Source organism: Pseudophryne corroboree, chromosome 7 (assembly GCF_028390025.1).
Source record: "Pseudophryne corroboree isolate aPseCor3 chromosome 7, aPseCor3.hap2, whole genome shotgun sequence".
Classification (NCBI taxonomy): domain Eukaryota; kingdom Metazoa; phylum Chordata; class Amphibia; order Anura; family Myobatrachidae; genus Pseudophryne; species Pseudophryne corroboree.
In genome coordinates, this window is record NC_086450.1 from 411744530 (window position 1) to 411762159 (window position 17630).

Here is a 17630-nt window from a genome sequence, read left to right on the forward strand (position 1 = left end):
ATGTCATAATGGGAATTGCCTATATCAGGACTGTGCTGGTGCTGTCTCTCGCATATGCCTCCAGAGGCCTGGGACGGCATAATACACTGGCAGAAGGTTAGTGACTGGACAAAGATAAGGGCAGCTTAGTTTGAATCGTTGGCAGACTTTTAGCATGACTACTATATGACTATATGACTTATGACATTGGGGATAGCATAGTATTGGATAAAAACAAAATCTCACACCTACTGGGACAGTGCCGTTACTTAACCACAAGCGGCTGCAATTGGGTCACTAGAGATATTTGAAGAGCGCTGTTGAGATGGGCCTATAATGTTCCTAATGAAATCCTTTATGTGCGGCCGCTCCTATGACATCTCCTTGGAGTTGTTTAGTGAGCCTATAATATTGCAAATTAAATCCTTTATGCTCTCCTTGCCTAAAATCCAGTGTCCCAGTATTGCAGGCTGTTCTATTTCTATTAATGTGCAGAGGTGTAAGATAATTATATTGTGCTTTAATCATTAATTATATTGTGCTTTAATCATTACTTTCTGCAGCGGGGTACATTGGTATTCCACCGGGAATAACATCGGGGTGTAGAGTTGTCCCAGTATAGCAGGCTGTTCTATTTCTATTAATGTGCAGAGGTGTAAGAGAATTATATTGTGCTTTAATCATTACTTTCTGCAGCGGGGTACATTGGTATTCCACCGGGAATAACATCGGGGTGTAGAGTTGGATCTTGATCCGAGGCACCAACAGGCTAAAAGCTTTGACTGTTCCCAGGATGCACAGCGCCGCCTCCTCTATATCCCCGCCTCAAGGAACTGGAGCTCAGTTTATAAGCTGGTGCCTGCAGTACAGGCAGCTAACAGGGAGGGCTGCGCTAGTCGGCCCTGAAAAGAGCTTTTCTGAAGAAAGAAGACTTGAAGGGCCGCAGCACAGGCACTTACAAGTGCTATATGTCAGTCTGACATATCGTGCTGCGGCTCCCTCACCTCCCCCAGCAGCGCTGTATACTCCCGCTCCCTGGTTGCCGGGTACTTACAGCGGAGGGCTCCGGTTACTTCAAGGCACACACCCGCCGCTGCTTTCCTGGATCGCGTGGCCGCATCTTAAGGGAGGAGGTAAGAGGGTCCCCCAGATGGGACCCGCTGAAATCGCAATCTGGTGCGGTATCCGGACACTGAAAGCGCACGCTGGCGTGGACACAGTGACCGTACAGGGACCCCACTAGACCACCTGGGCAAGGGGCACAGGTCGGATTTCTTAAAATCCGTTTCAAATAGACCCCACAGTACCCGGTGGTGAAGTCCACCAAGGGGATAAGGCTCTGACCTGTAGCCCCTCTCCCAGCCCCAGGCACCATTTACTGCAAATGTTCCCGCCCTGGAGTTGCATATCTCTCTCTTCCCCACTCCCTGTCAGCGTTTGGGCGTCATTACACACAAGCAGAGCTGATTCTGGGACTGCTGGGCAATGTCTCCTCTGTAAAGCCGCCTGCCTCATCAGCGCTGTGCATTTACAGGACACTTAAGTATTCTAAATGTCATTTGTACAGTGTTACTGTGTTTCCCCGATAATAAGACCTACCCCGATAATAAGACCTACCCTTACTTCTGCAGAACGGTTCAAAATAAGCCCTACCCCGAAAATAAGACCTGGCTAAATCCCCGTTTTGTCCGGTCACTGCGCTAATACTACAATGCCCCCCCCCCCCCCCCCCCCCCCCACCCCGCATAAATCCAACCACATCACAGCTGCAGCGTCTCACTCTCTCACAGTGAGCGCATACCCTCCCCTCGTTTTCTGGCGTGCGTACCAGCGCCATTTACAGCAGCGCCGCTGAGGAGAGTACAGGAAAGCGAAGAAAAAACCCCGATAAGTAAAGTACCGTATTGTAAAGCAGGACTAAGGGGCGCTGATTTCATTAAGTGGCACCTGTAAAAAAGGATGGTTAATTAAACAAATGTTTACAGCCCTTCCTGGAGCTCTATTGCGGTATGGTACACAGACTTGTCCAGAAGTTTTTACTATACAAATCACTTTTACAACTTGAGCTGCTATACACTATTAGCGCTGTCAATGTTAATTAAAATAAGACCTACCCCGAAAATAAGCCCTATGGTGTTTTTTTGACCGAAAAAAAATAAATAAGACAGTGTCTTATTATCGGGGAAACACTGTAGTTAAGAACAAGTGCATTACTTTAGGGATATTTAGTACAAGTACCCTGTGATATACATCCAGTCTTTACTGGGCATTGTTATATCTGTATACATACATAGCTTATTTCGTAGTTCATTTACTTAGTATTGCTAGTCCAGTGCAGTTTTATTGTTGTTTGTAGTAATTTCTGCATTGTACATGTGACTGTGTGTGCCAATAGCTGCTGTGTGGTTCCTATTCCGTGTATCTCACACATATTGCTATCCCTATATTCTGTACCCTGAAGGGGGCTAAGTGCATCAGGGTTCTCATATGATATAGTGTACTACAGTACTTTGGAATTTTTCTCTGTGCATTTCAGTCACCATATACCTCTTAAATTCTCTGTTTGTGCTCTGCTTTGCAGTCACACTATACAGGTTTTTTTTGTTAGGTACTTTGTCTGCTTTCGTTGTACTATTATGCCCTAAGGTTACGCTTACAAATAATGTCTGCTAAACAGGGCGGTAGGTCCATGGCTGATCCTGCACCATGCAGTGCTGAAGCCACGGATTGCTCTGAGAAAAACATTGCAACTGAGGGTTCAGGTACCGGGAGCTCTATACCCCTCAGTCAGTCTGCAGCACCGGATGCACACCAAGACTCACCTTGGGCTGCCTTTTCTAATTTACTGACTACGCTAGTAACTAGACTTGCGCCCCCTTGGGACCTCCTGTGCCATTACAGCCACATATTGTCCCTGCAGTTAATCCGCCATGGGCAGATAATCTGTCCACTCAGTTACAGCAATTAAATCAGTCTTTGACTAAACAAAAACCAATAAACATGCACAGGCATACTGGGGAGGGGTAGCAAACTGGGGCCCCTACTTGGCCCCTCCAGTACACCAATACACGTCTTTCACCGGTTTTCAGGCATTTTTATAACAACATAGTGACAACACTGTAGCACAGAGATTTTCAGCCTTTTACAACTCGCGGCACACTGAACACGATTTAAATATTGCCAAGGCACATTCAAATATAATGGTGATGCATGGGTACAGTTGCGTGTCCTTAGATGTCATGTCGCAGCTTCTCCATAGGTAACGCCTGAGCCACATCTGAGAAGGCCAGAAGAGCCCAACAGTGCCCGGGCCCAAAATTAGAACTGACTCTGCAACCACTAAGCTCACCAGTATTGATTGTTCCAGGGCCTCAGTAGCGGCAGCACACTGGCGAGCCTGGCTCTACTTCTATGGCAGCACACCTGGAGACTGCTCAGGGCACACTAGTGTGCCACGGCACACTGCTTGATAAACACTGATGTAGCGTAATATCAGTAAATGCTGTGATGGCAGCAAGCAAGGTTGACTCGCAACATAAATGGGCACCTTACAGTAGGTAATGCTTACCTACTCTTTTCCCTGAAATTCGTGAGTGCCCGGACGTTCTGGGATAGTAGGCAAGGATGCCTTAAGGCAGGGATAGGGAACCTTCGGCCCTCCAGCTGTTGTTGAACTGTACATCCCAGCATGCCCTGCAGCAGTTTTAGCATGGCCAAATAGCAAAACTGTTGAAAGGCATGCTGGTATGTGTAGTTCAACAACAGCTGAAGGGTTCCCCAACCCTGCCTTAAGGTAATGAACCCTTTCACATTATCTGTGCTATTAGAACTAAGTGTACTGGAGAATTATTAGCTGTTGAGCCGATACCAGGCCCGTATTTCGGTAAATTCTGTTTGTGCCCATTATTGTTTCTAACTGTGTCCATGGATGGATGCATCAACGATAAAAACGCAGTATTTTATGAGGTTTGGCCCCATTTCTCATATGCACCAAGCTCCAGAATGTGATATATTCCAGAGTTTGGCCCCACAATGTGCACTGAGAGGAATCCTTCCCAGTGTCCCCTGCAGCGCGCTTCATCTGACGAAGGACTCCTGGGTCATAAACTCTGAAGTACTTGTATCACAAAGGACAGCTGGTATCGTGAGAGCTGTCCTTTGTGATTGTTTTTCAAGCATGTGGCATTAGAAAATGCTGCTGTAGGACTACACATTCCAACAAGCCCTACCACAGTGTTAGCATGCCCTAATCAGCACCGTAACTATGTGTGTGCCAGGTGTGCCTGGCACACAGCGCAGTTGCCCTGAGGGCGCACGGCCAGCGGCTTGTAATGAGTCAAATTGACTCATTACAAGCCACCTGTTGTGCTGTATGCGCCGCGCTGGAGGAGAGCAGCAGCGCCGGAGGCAGGGAAGGAGGAGGAGGAGGGGGACTGGAGCCGCAGCAGTGCTATGTAATTGGTAGTAGCGCCGCTGCAGTAGTCCCCTCTCCTTCCGCATTGGTTGTCCAGCGCTGCTGTGAATGCTGGGATGCGCTTCCCTCATCCCAGCATTTACAGCGGCGGCCAGCCAATGCGGAAGGAGAGGGGACTGCTGCAGCGGCGCTACTACCAATTACATAGCTCTGCTGCGGCTCCAGTCCCCCCCCCCTTCTCCTCCTTCTCCCCTGCGGCTGCCCGAGATCTGCCAGCATGAGGAACCTGACTGCCAGCGGGGAGAGATGGTAAGTATCTCTCTCTCCCTCTCTCTCTCTCTCTCTCTCTATTATGTCTGCCACAATGTATAAAAAGGGGGACTGGCTGCCGTAATGTATAAAAAGGGGGGCGCTGTCTGCCGTAATGTGTAATAAGGGGGATGCTGTCTGCCGTAATGTGTAATAAGGGGGACGCTGTCTGCCGTAATGTGTAAAAAGGGGGACGCTGTCTGCCGTAATGTGTAATAAGGGGGACGCTGTCTGCCGTAATGTGTAAAAAGGGAGACTGTCTGCCGTAATGTGTAAAAAGGGGGACGCTGTCTGCCATAATGTGTAAAAAGGGGGACGCTGTCTGCCGTAATGTGTAAAAATGGGGACTGGCTGCCGTAATGTGTAATAAGGGGGACGCTATCTGCCGTAATGTGTAATAAGGGGGACGCTGTCTGCCGTAATGTGTAAAAAGGGGGACGCTGTCTGCCGTAATGTGTAAAAAGGGGGACGCTGTCTGCCGTAATGTGTAAAAAGGGGACGCTGTCTGCCGTAATGTGTAAAAAGGGGATGCTGTCTGCCGTAATGTGTAAAAAGGGGGACGCTGTCTGCTGTAATGTGTAAAAAGGGGATGCTGTCTGCCGTAATGTGTAAAAAGAGGGACGCTGTCTGCTGTAATGTGTAAAAAGGGGAACTGGCTGCCGTAATGTGTAAACGGGGCTCTACCTGGTGTAGTGGCGCTACTGTGCACCGTAGTATGAATTGGTATTATTTTGTGACCACGCCCCTTCCCCATTAAGCCACGCCCCTATATATTGTTCACACGCCTACGGCGCGCACTGCCCCTGCCTTGTATGGGGGGGTGGTGGTGAGGGTGCGCCAATGCCGTTTCTTGCATACAGCGCTAAAATGCCTAGTTACGGCACTGGCCTAATAGCCATATTGTAGCAAGGCATACTGGCATATTGAATACACCAGAACTTAGTGATCATTTTAAGACCTTTTGCATTTTGGCAAGAGAAGTAGAATTATTTTTAATGCAGTATATCACAGCAATGTTATTTTTCGGGACATTTATCACAATGTTACTGCTGGGGCAGCAGGAACAGTATTGTGAGAACTGTTGATTTGGACTACTTACCTACTGCAGGTGTGCTGCCATCAGTTGCCAGAGAGTAAACCAAATATCCCTCTCTGGTGAAACTGCAGCCAGACTACACCAAACAGGCAGACATGTTGTCCCCTGCACTGCAACTAGACCCTCCTTTGCTAAACCACCAATAAACCCACAAAATATCCCTAACCCTTCCCCTAGCATCCAAACATCAATCCCTGATCATCGTAATTAACCTGCATACCTTCCAACATTCACGTTCAGACATTCAGGACGCCCATAAAAGGGGGCGTGGCCTCGGTAAAAGGGGGTGGCGTCATGGAATGTTGCGATGGTAAGCCACACCTCCCATTTTTGTCACTGAGGGAGCATGCACAGTGCTCTATGAGCTGCTGGCATGCCCCCAGCCCCTCTATCTCCTGTTAATAGACACTGTGTGCATGGAGCTTCCCAACTGCCCCCCCACCGCGGTACACTGCGGCCCGCTGGTGGGACAGCAGGACAGTCCCCAAAAAATGTGACTGTCCCTTAAAAATCGGGACAATTGGGACTTGGGACGTATGTATCTGTTCTATAGACATTAACCCCTTAATGACAGGCACAGTGCCAAGCAGTTCACCAGATACAATGCAATTTACCAGATGTTTACACCTCGCTCCAGTCACGCCTTCTTCCAGCCATGTTAGATTTTTCCAGTGTGCCCAAACTGGAACTCACTAACCTCTGTCTTATTTTATCCATGAACGTCAGGCCTGACCGAGTGCGCTGGCAAGTATTGTGTTTTACATGGTTTTAGTATTAAGTATTTAGAATGTAAGCTCTCACGAGCAGGGCCCTCAACCCTCATGTGCTTATCCTTCTCTTACTTAAACATCCTCGACGGCGCCTACTCCCACGGTTTCTGTCACCATGATACTTATGTCAGTGTCATCTGCTGATGCAGCTGTTTATTTACCCTGTACTTGTCCTATATTGTCTTCAACTGTAAGTCACTATTGCCCCGTTTTGATTTTTAATTTATATACTCTGTAATTGGGCGCTGCGGATCCCTTGTGGCGCAATATAAATAAAGGATGATGATAATAATAATAATAATAATAATAATATGTTTGAATTACACATGACACATACACACACACCTGCAAAGTGGCCCATGAAATTGTGTTCCATTGGGGCATGTACTTGTTGATTTATTTGTTCACTGGTGCTTATGGCAGCATGAGCTATGAATGCATTCCTGCTTATATATAATGCCTCTGATGTATGCACACTCACGTCTCAAACACCTTTCTTGTGATTTAGCATCACATGCGGTATAATTGATTTGTCACATCTCTGCAGGGCTGTATTACATTGCATGTGTCGTCCACCTCTTACCTTTTGTCAGAGGACTGTGCTGGCAATAATGGAGACGTTATCTATCAGAAATTAAATTAGAGCTCTTAGTTTTAAAAATTATGGGGGGAAAAACATAGATCGCGTCACATGAATCATCCCCAAACAAGTTATTTTAATTGGGTTGGGTTCGGGTGACCAGGATCCCATCCCATTTTAATGCTGCAAGGAATTCTGGGTAGCACCGAGCCACCATTTTATTTAACATCTTTTACACACAGTTAAGGCAGACATTTTGGGGGCTAAACTCTTTTTCCGTCTATGAATAACATCACTGATGTGTGTTCTGCCATCCCACGGTGATTTGAGGCTTGTATGTGTCAGCAACCAAGACCAAATGTCGACATTCTAACATGTCAGCATTTCATCACTGAATAAGTGATGAGTTATGACCATGTTGGTATTCTCATACCGAGTACTGAATGTTGACATTATCACTGTCCACATTTCGCACCCTACCCAAGCACACTATCCAGAGAAGGTGTGTCAACATACTTTGGCTACTGTGTCCATCTTGCACAAGTGCAGTGAGAGCTCCCCTCTCCTCACAGCTCTCACTGGCTACCTGATGCCCAGACATAGCCTCTCTTCTCCTTCCAGCACTGTATGGATGTACATGCCTTGCCATAGCACCAATTTGTTCCCTCCTGCCTAATAACATGCGTATTTATTTTAGAAACACGACGAGTGTGCAACGCCTTTGGTAGGGGGAATAAATGCAAGTTGGTGGATATTGTAGGTAATGCAAAAGGATAGACTCAGATAATTTGCCTTCAATTACACCTGCATGCATAATTATTTTTTTTTTGCTGGTTTTAATTATTATTTTTTTTGTTGCCTGTGCACAAACCCAGCGTATTCAGAAGCTTCCAGTAATCTCACAAATGCCCGTGTAATCCCTTTTGTAATGCGATGGAGTCTGATTTGTTTCGCAGTGTAAGAGATTGGTGCAGGTGTCAGAGGCTTGGCATAGTGTCTGCTCCCCGGGGACATAAGACCTTTGTGAAAGCATCAATACAGAATATATCTCATGGACGGGATCCGGTCTGAAGATCGACAGTGTTTAGGTCAACAATGTTTGGGTCGACCACTATTGGTCGACTGTCACTAGGTCGACAGGGTTTCTATGCCGACATGTTCTAGGTCGACAGGTCAAAAGGTCGACAGGAATTTTTTTTTTAAACCTTTTTTTTTTACTTTTTCATACTTAACGATCCACTACGATTGGGAATAGTAACCTGTGCCGAGCGCAGCAAGGCACCTTGCCCGAAGCATGGCGAGCGAAGCGAGCCATGCGAGGGGACGCTGTGCACTAATTGGGCTTCCCGGTCACTGTACGGAGAAAACAACACAAAAACCCCCATAAATAATTAATATCGACCTTTTGACCTGTCGACCTAGAACATGTCGACCTAGAAACCCTGTCGACCTTCAAATCCTGTCGACCTATTGACTGTCGACCTATAGTGGTCGACCCAAACATTGTCGACCTAGACACTGTCATGGACACCCATAGAGGGGAACTCCCCTACAGCTCTGGTATTCTGGCTGCGGTATAGTACCCCCGTCGGGATTCCGGCGTCGGTATTGAGACAGCCGGGGTCCCGATGGGCAGTATGTTAACCGCATACCGCTGAAACACCTTTCTTATCAATGAACTTGTGACGCAATCATAAATTAACGGAAGTCCAGAAGCAGAGCATTCTGTCCCTCCTGGAGAGGGTCATGTTGGAAAGCATGCATATCGTACCGATATCAGTGTAGTGTGTACCCAGCCTTAGGAGCTTATTGGTTGCTATGAGCAGCTACTCCATTCTATCTCCGAAGATTTGATAAATCTCCCCCTGAGCCTTCTGGTTTTGATATCATTCAAATAACTGCACCCACTCTGCACAGTCCACACATATCCTCACATGTCTTCTCATTCTTCACTTTCCCTTCCTGACCCGGTTCATCATTGCTGTGTGACCATATCATACAGCCCACCAAGAACCTTTGCAATCTGGTGGACAAGTATGCAATAGATAACGCCTGTCCTTGTGTATCAATGCCTATTTCTCCATAGATTGTAAACTTGCGAGCAGGGCCTTCCTACCTCAATGACTGTCTGTTATTACCCAGTTTTGTTATATCATTGTTATTTCCAGTTGTAAAGCGCAACTGAATTTGCTGCGCTATATAAGAAACTGTTAGTAAGCAAATAAATAAATAACTGTACAGTGGTAAGATTATAAACTTTACCTGAGTCAGGCATAAAGCATTTAATGAAGGGATATATGCAGCCTCTGCACTGTGTAGTCGTGGCTATACATATAGCTGCCATCTTTACAGCAGGCACTGCATAAGATCCTGTGCTTTTCCTCCTGTGAATAGACAGTAATCCTGTGATACTAGTTGCATGCAGGGCCTCACACATCCAGGAATAAATTAATTTCACTGAGTGCCATGTGTCTGATACACGTACTCCCCTGGGGTGGGAGAACTGTTATTACGACTGATATTATCTCCAAGCCAGCACATGACTGTACAGCATAAGGAGGCTTCACTAATGGGATTAGAAAGGTGCCTGGGTGACTTGTCATGTGATAGTAAGCTCTATCGCCAAACTCCACATGATCAGATTGCTCTTTCACCAGTGGAAACAGACAATTCTGGATTTGCTCCCAATAACTGAGTAAGGGGTACATTTACTAAGCAGTGATAAGAGCAGAGAAGTGAGCCAGTGGAGAAGTTGCCCATGGCAACCAATCAGCACTGAAGTAACATCTATAATATGCATACTATAAAATGATACAGAGCTGCTGATTGGTTGATGGGGAAATTTCTCCACTGGCTCACTTCTCCGCTCTTATCACTGCTTAGTAAATGTACCCCTTAGCCAGAGTGCTGCTAGAATGGTAAGTATATAAAATATAGGGATGTGAGCATTGGGGAAGCTTTTTTCTTTTGCGCACAAGACTTCCCTTCAGAATGATGCCCACAAATGGGCTGAACGTAAAGGCCTGTGGTCATTTGGGCCACACGCGCAGGGTCACATTGCAAACATCACATTGCTCATTAATCCGCTCAGACAGATCTGAAATTAACTTTTTTTATATCTCTACTTTTACCAGGATTCAGTAAAATTTCCTGACAGTCGGGATCCCGGCGGTCGAAATACCGATGCCGGAATCCCAACATCGAGCACAGCGTGTCCTCTCGCGGGCTCGCCATGCTTTGGGCAGCCGGGCGGTGGGAATACCAGGGGGCGGTCAGGATTTTGACCACCGGCATTTTGACTGTTGTCAAAATTAACTACATCCCTTTTACCATAATTCTAAAAAATTAAATGGAGGCTATTCTACAGAAACTGTAGATTGTGATTGGCCAGAACAATCATTTGGTTGTTCGTACCTAGTGCAATGTTTGTCCAGTATGGTTGTAAAGTTCCAAGTTGTCTGACCATATCTGTAAGCTATCTGACCAGCTTCTTGTGGTCTCCTTATGGCAGCAGATTAGAGTTTATGGGGCATTATGGCCAGGTTTGGATATTCACATGTGAGAGGATAGTTTAAACGGGTGGTATTCGTGTGACCGCCGGTCAGCTGACCGACAGTCACATGACCTCCTCCACCAGCCCGACGGGTCTCTGTCCCGAAGGGTCTCTGTCCCGAAGGTCGGCATGCCGACCAACAGGGACTATTTCCACTCGTGGGTGTCCACGACACCCATAGAGTGGGAATAGAACCCGTGGCGACCGCAGGTCGCCACCGAGCCCGCAAGGGGCTTGCTGCACTCGCCCCTCCCCGCCGGGATCCCGGCGTCGGTATGCTGCCGGGATCCCGGCGTCGGTAAGCTGACCGGCGGTCAGGAGACCGCCGGTCAGCCGTACTACACCCTTTTAAACATCTAGCAGAGGAGTAGGCAACCTGTGGGATTCCAGCTTCTGTGGAACTATACATTCCAGCATGCCCTGCCACCGTTTTACTTTTAGGGCATGCTAAAAATGTGGCAGGGGATGTGTAGTTCCGCGGTAGCTGGGGTGTTACCAGGTTGCCGACTCCTGGTCTAGGATATTTGCCGGATTGCCGTTCTGTGTAGAAAATACCACTGGCACTAAAGACATACTTTATACACACTAGAGGACTTGAAAGATGAGCGATATCCCTTGAACTCTCTGACAAACAATATTGATTGTACACACTGAGCGATTTTACAAACAATCTGGACGACAAACGATCTACTCTGCTGGGATTGAAGAGATTGCGCTGCATGCATGGAAGACTAACGACCTGCTTCAAACGACCACGGGTACGCACATTGTTCATCGTTTGCTGTGTACACACTAGACGATTTGAACGATCGATCGTTCAAAACCGTTGTTATCGATCAAATCGATGGAAAAAAATCTTCTAGTGTGTATGGGCCTTAAGAAAGACTAGAATCAGATGTGAGAGATATAAGACAAGTTAAGCACAACACTAAATGGAAGCATTACAGGACCAGACGTGCAGAACTGGGTTGCAGAGCGTCCGTAAACTGCAGAAATATCTTTCCATTTTCTACTCTATCACAGAGATAAGACCAGCACTCTCTGATTCAATGCAGCTTCCACACCCTGTATTGAGTCTATAATTCTTCCCCTCACGCTTGCTCGGTTCCTCTGTCTGTAGCCATTATTAATGTCATGAATTCTGCCCCTGCCGTATAGCTTTCTTTGCTACATACTGAAGGTATGCCAGCTCTGTAATCGGAATGCCACATCGAGCAACAGTATACTTACTAAGCAGGCATCTGACATTTTATAGCAGCAGTCTAGCGCTTGCACAGGAAAATACAATCTGAGCCTATTCATGCAGATACTGTATGTGTGCGTGCAGAGCAATAGTGGGAGTTCTGTTTGTTAAGTAATGTGCCTGACTTTATGTGACTGCTAATTCATTTATACTGTGCTTGTAAAGCTTTGCAAAGCACAGACCGCATTTCATTTCACTTCTGTTTTTTTTTGCTAAGGTGAAAAATGGGATAGAAAGGGAGGATCATTGCGGGTTGTAGGAGTAATGCATGCAGTAGGCACAATGGTGCGCGTGGTGCAGTGCATAGCTACAGTGCCACATGCATGCATATGATTAAAAGGGGAGATGAACAGTCAAAGGAGTACTTTAATTCTCTCCTGCAGTCTTTGGACGGAATTCAAATGTTTTTCCACTGGCAGCCAGTAGATGGCGCCCAAATGGAGCTATTCAAAAGTAGCTCCGTTCGGGCGCGATGGTTGCCGGTGTCTGCATTTTAGCTTGCTCCCCCCGGGGGTGGCGAGCTGAAATGCGCAAAAGTGACCGTTTGGATGCCCATTCGCCCAAAGTTTGGGTACTTTTTGCGATTGCACCCATTCGTTTTGTTGGATTTTGCTGCTTTACGCAGCTAAACCCAACTGCTATGGGCATCATATGCGCAATAACGGGGATCAATTGAAAATCGCCATGCGATATCCCACTGCAATATAATAATTGAATATCGCCCTTTGGTTCATACTTGCCTACTTTTAGAAAACCCCCACAGGGAGACCACTTCCAAGTGGCAATACATGAGGACTCATTATGGTCCTTTCCCCAGCCGTGTGCCTCAAGCTTATTGCTGTGCTATGGTGCAAAATGCGTCTGTGCACAAACAAGGATGGAATCTGACAATGCGAAATGCGTTATCAAGACCTCTTCCACTTTATAAGAAAGATACTTGGGATCTTGGTGGATGGACTGCCCTCCCGTGAGTCCAAACTCCGCAAATCTCCTGTACAATCCAAGATAGTAGGCAGGTATGGGATGGATATAACAGTCTTTCCCAGCAGTACTCGCGTTTGAACATTCCAACAGTACGTGTGATGTGTAATGCGCAGCACACCACCAACAGGAGTTTATTCCTTTATTTCCCTTCTTATTTTTAATGACTACTATGATATATATATATTTATTTTGTACAGATGAGACCTGGTATAGATCAGATAGGGAGCTCTGTGGCAATGGGTAACTTAGGGAAGACAGCAGAGATGGCTTTAGGGGGAAATTTGTGTGTGTGGTTCAACCAGGGCTGTCTTAACAGCAATGTAGGCCCTGAGCAAAGCTATACACTGGGGCCCCTACACACCCATTGATAGGATTACATTTAAAAAAATAATAATTTACCCCTCCTGCGGTCCCGCGCTGTCTCTTCACATGCTTCCACTCAGTGAATGGCTGTCAGTACTCTGATTGGTGGATAGCTCCAGCCATCCACCAATCAGCATGCTGACAGCCATTCATTGTATGGCTGCAGGCTGGGAGGTAGGTAGAGAATGCTGCCTGTCTTCTCTGATTGTGTGTACTTCACAGTCAGAGTGGCTGGGTAGCATTCTCTACCTGCCTCCCATGAAGCTCTGTAGGCAAAAGCCTTCCCCTGCTCAAAGGCTCGTAGAACCGTGGACTCCTGGCCAGCTGCCCAGTGAGCCCATACTTTAAGATGGCCCTGGTCCCACACTCTGTTCATTGATGAGGGCATGACTTTATAATGCAATTTGCTTCATCACAGCCGGTGCCTGCCCACCTTGCAGGAGAGTTGGCTGTGTTCTTCATCGTACATTGAAGAAGAGTAACTAACTGTGGTAGAACTGTATAATACGGGTGTAGTATGGTATGGCGGCGGCCGGGCTCCCGGTGACCAGCATACTGGCGCCGGGAGCCCGACCGCCGGCATACCGACAGCGTGGAGAGCGCAAATGAGCCCCTTGCGGGCTCGCTGCGCTCGCCACGCTGTGGGCACGGTGGCTATTTTATTCTCCCTCCAGGGGGGTCGTGGACTCCCACGAGGGAGAAAAAGTGTCGGTATGCCAGCTGTCGGGATTCCGGCGCCGGTATACTGTGCGCCGGGATCCCGAGAGTCGGCATACTGAAGACCACCCGTATAATACATAACTTGACTATTCTCCAGATTGTCTAGGAGACACCTGAATATCGGGCAGTTTCCCTGCTCTCCCGGAAGAATAGACAACCTCCTGGGCGGTGCCGCTACAATTTACGTCATCCTCACATCGCTTCCTGCTGCACAGTGCATTGTGCAGCAGGGAGTGGGATAATGCAAAGCCATGCCCCCGCACTTGCCCCTGCCTGGAATCTCACAAAGTGGAACCCTAAAATGTAGGCCTTTACGATATAGAGCCTGATTCATAGATTGATGTAGCTGCTGCTGCGTCTTTTGCCCGGTCACATTTGCATCCTCATGCTAAGGCTGTGCCTGATTTTTAAATAACTGACACGCCCACTTGCAGCGTCACTGTGAGTATTTAGATGCACCATCGAAACTTTTACCAGTCCTATGGCCGGTTCCGTTTCTCCATCTGACTGTGGGCTCCCATGTGAGCGATTGTGTGTCTTTGAACGCAGTCAATTTCAGCGACACGCCTGCTGGATCAACAGTACGCATGTGCAGGTCAATGGAAGAGGTCAACCAGGGCATGTTTGGGGCCGAGGCAGGGGCGGCGATGGTTTACAAAATGTCAGCATGTTTTGTAGGCGTGGCCAGGCCCCAGCAGCGTGAAAACACCACCCATCCTGAGTATCCTAAGGGTTACGCAGGTGGCTGCTGTTCATGCAGATGTTTCGCTGCTGCATCCTCGGATACAGCAGCGGATCACAGAGGAGGCGTCTATGTACATGAGAAACCTTCTCTGGCATTAGCATATTTCCACACAGCCGCTGCATCCAAAGATGTACAGTAGCTGGTGAGCGAACTGCGTCCGCCTCTAAATCAGGCTTCTGTGCACAATCATGACACTGTGTCCGACACAGACGCATCAGCCATTTGCGTGCGACATAAACACTGCACCGGGTGTAGTAGTGAATGCCGGCGGCCGGGCTCCCGGCGACCAGCATACCGGCGCCGGAATCCCGACAAGCTAGGCGGGCGCAAATGAGCCCCTTGCGGGCACGGTGGCGCGCTATGCACGCCACGCTATCTATTCTCCCTCCAGGGGGGTCGTGGACCTCCAAGAGGGAGAAAAGTTGTCGGTATGCCGGCGGTCGGGATTCCGGCGCCGGTATGCTGGTCGTCGGGAGCCCGGCCGCCGGCAAACAGAAGACCACACCTCTGAATCACACCCATAATCTGTTACAAGCATATATGTCATGCAAAGCACACATTACACCATTTATCCCATTGCATTTATTTATTAGTATGTGTGTATAAAACGTGCGTCTTGCAGTAACAGGGATGGGAGCTTCCTGCTGTGGGAAAGCCCTGACTGCCGGAACTCATCATCTATTCATGAAGATGAGACATTTCCTCCAGCCATACCCACTGATCTGCTAAATGTAATGAGAATTATCACCTAGAGGATCCATGTTCATTTTCTATTGTCTATTTATTTTTCGTTTATCGCAGTGTTAAACTACAGCATGTTATCCTTAAACATATCCGTCATTGGTTTGGCCAAGTATGTCATTTAGAGCCTGATTCAGGGTGGACGTTTGCAGATCTGATCGATGTTTTCTGGACCGCTCAGGTGTCGTACTGCAAACGCGTTTAGTGATGGCGGAGGATTTATTCACAAACTGACTACTAGGCAGTGTGCGTTTATGGGAGGTAACAGGGGAGTGGCTTGTGAAACATGGTCGCGTGATCATGTCGACCTAATGCATGTCGACCAAACGTGGTCAACCCAATGTATGTCGACCTAACTCATGCCAACCTAACGAACCACACCCAGAAGAAATATATTTACAGTTAAAAATAAATTATTAGAACCTAAGAATTGCTCATAGCGCTGTTATCAGTAAATAAATTACCAACATTTAAAATAACATTGTTACTACAGTATGAGCCCTAGGTCTCAACACCTTCATCCGTTAAAAAAAAACAAAAATTTTCAGAAAATTGTTTCATAACACCTTCATCCATCGCCTCTTCATTTATGTTTTTTGCATGCAGGGTAAATACTGGATGCTTTTGGGCCTGACTCAGACCTGATTGTGGGGGTCATTCTGACCCAATCACACGCTGCAGTTTATTGCAGCAGTGCGATCGACTCAGTACTGCGCATGCACCGATGCCACAGTGCGCCGGCGCATTCCAGACAGCCGAAGGCCGTCGTTGCCTAGCGATTGCCTCTGCATGATTGACAGGCAGAGGCGGTCGCTGGGTGGGAAGGGGGCTGGACGGCGGCGTTAAGCCAGTGGGGGGCGCGGTCCGGCCAACGCAGGCGTGGCCGGAACGTTGGGGGGGCGGGCCGTGGCGGATGCGTGACGTCACACGCAGTCGCTGCGACCCGGGCAGCGAAGAGGTTCTCCCGGCCAGCCGCAGGAGCTGCGCTGGCTGGGAGTTACTCCTCAAATGCAAAAGCATCGCCGCTGTGCGTTGCTTTTGCATTTCTGCGGAGGGGGGCCGGCAGTGACATGCGGGGCGGACTAGTCTTGCGCATGTCTGAGTGCCTGATCGTAGCTGCGCTAAATTTAGCACAGCTACGATCAACTCAGAATGACCCCCTGTAGCAGCAACTTTGTTAGCAGATGGGCAAAACCATGTGCACTGCAGGGGTGGGGCAGGTGTAACATGTGCAGAGAGAGTTAGATTTGGGTGCAGTGCACATGGTTTTGCCCATCTGCTAAATTTGCTGCTACGGTCAGGTCTGAATTGGGCCCTTTTGTATGTAGCCGACAAATGCTGTGCAGCTTTATTTTTACACTGCAATTTAGATCTCAGTTTGGACACATCCCTCTCACATCTAAATATCTCTGCACATTTTACATCTGCCCCATCCATACTTAGCTGCCTGCTATCTCGCAAATTGCAGGAACGTCTTGATTATTCCTGAAGAGTGGCCTTATCTCCCACATTCCAGCTGCTTCCTAGTGAAGTGGATAGGATGAGATTTTACCGGGAAATGCACTTCATTTAGCCCCTTCCCTGTGAACCTGCGAATCACAGCATTCTGTGCGCAGAGCCGCTTGACTGACAGTCTGACCCCACCCCATGAAGTGGCAAGCAGAGTCGCCTATCCGGGCGTCTCCTCGAGAGGAGACTTAAGGGGTGGGCAACTATGGCTGCATCTTAGTGATGGGGGCCTGATTCAGGTGTGGTTGGAGGGTGCATTCATTGCTGCTGCTGCTTACTTGAAAGCAGCAGCGATGCACTAATATGGTAATGCAGCAGGAGGCTTCTGGTATAGATAGACGTCCACTGCATGCATTTGTGATCCAGTGTGGGACGCATCGGCTCACCTGCGACTCAGTCGGCTGGCTGCGGGTCATGCAAGCAGGCCACCACAGCTCCTACCAAGAGACCAGGAAATCTCAGTTGGGAATGTTTTTGGAAACGGAGGCTATTGCTGCTTCCTCCCCGCTAAACGGCTGCAGCCTGTCAATCACCTGACATCTGCAGCCGTTATGATGATGCAGAACCCGTAATGCACATGCTCAGTATAGTCCTGCACATATGCAAAGTACTGAACATTGGTAC

At 47.9% G+C, this 17630-nt stretch overlaps 1 protein-coding gene and 1 long non-coding RNA gene across 6 annotated transcripts in view; one reads left to right on the forward strand and one right to left on the reverse strand.

The window, feature by feature from the left end:
• CASKIN1 (CASK interacting protein 1) overlaps nt 1-17630 on the forward strand; it is a 411436-nt gene that overhangs the window by 71641 nt on the left and 322165 nt on the right. The window contains exon 1 of one of the 5 annotated variants that reach the window (XM_063934710.1): nt 76-96. The exons of the other annotated variants lie outside the window; for them this stretch is intronic. The gene's annotated coding sequence lies outside the window, so the exon portion shown is untranslated. Of the gene's footprint in view, nt 1-75; nt 97-17630 lie in introns of those variants that run through there. 5 annotated transcript variants of the gene reach the window in all.
• Nucleotides 6917-17602, reverse strand: LOC134943799 (uncharacterized). The gene is made up of 3 exons (XR_010181762.1): nt 17393-17602; nt 9411-9532; nt 6917-7192 (listed from the first exon to the last, which is right to left on the reverse strand). It is a non-coding gene; the product is annotated as an uncharacterized LOC134943799 (long non-coding RNA).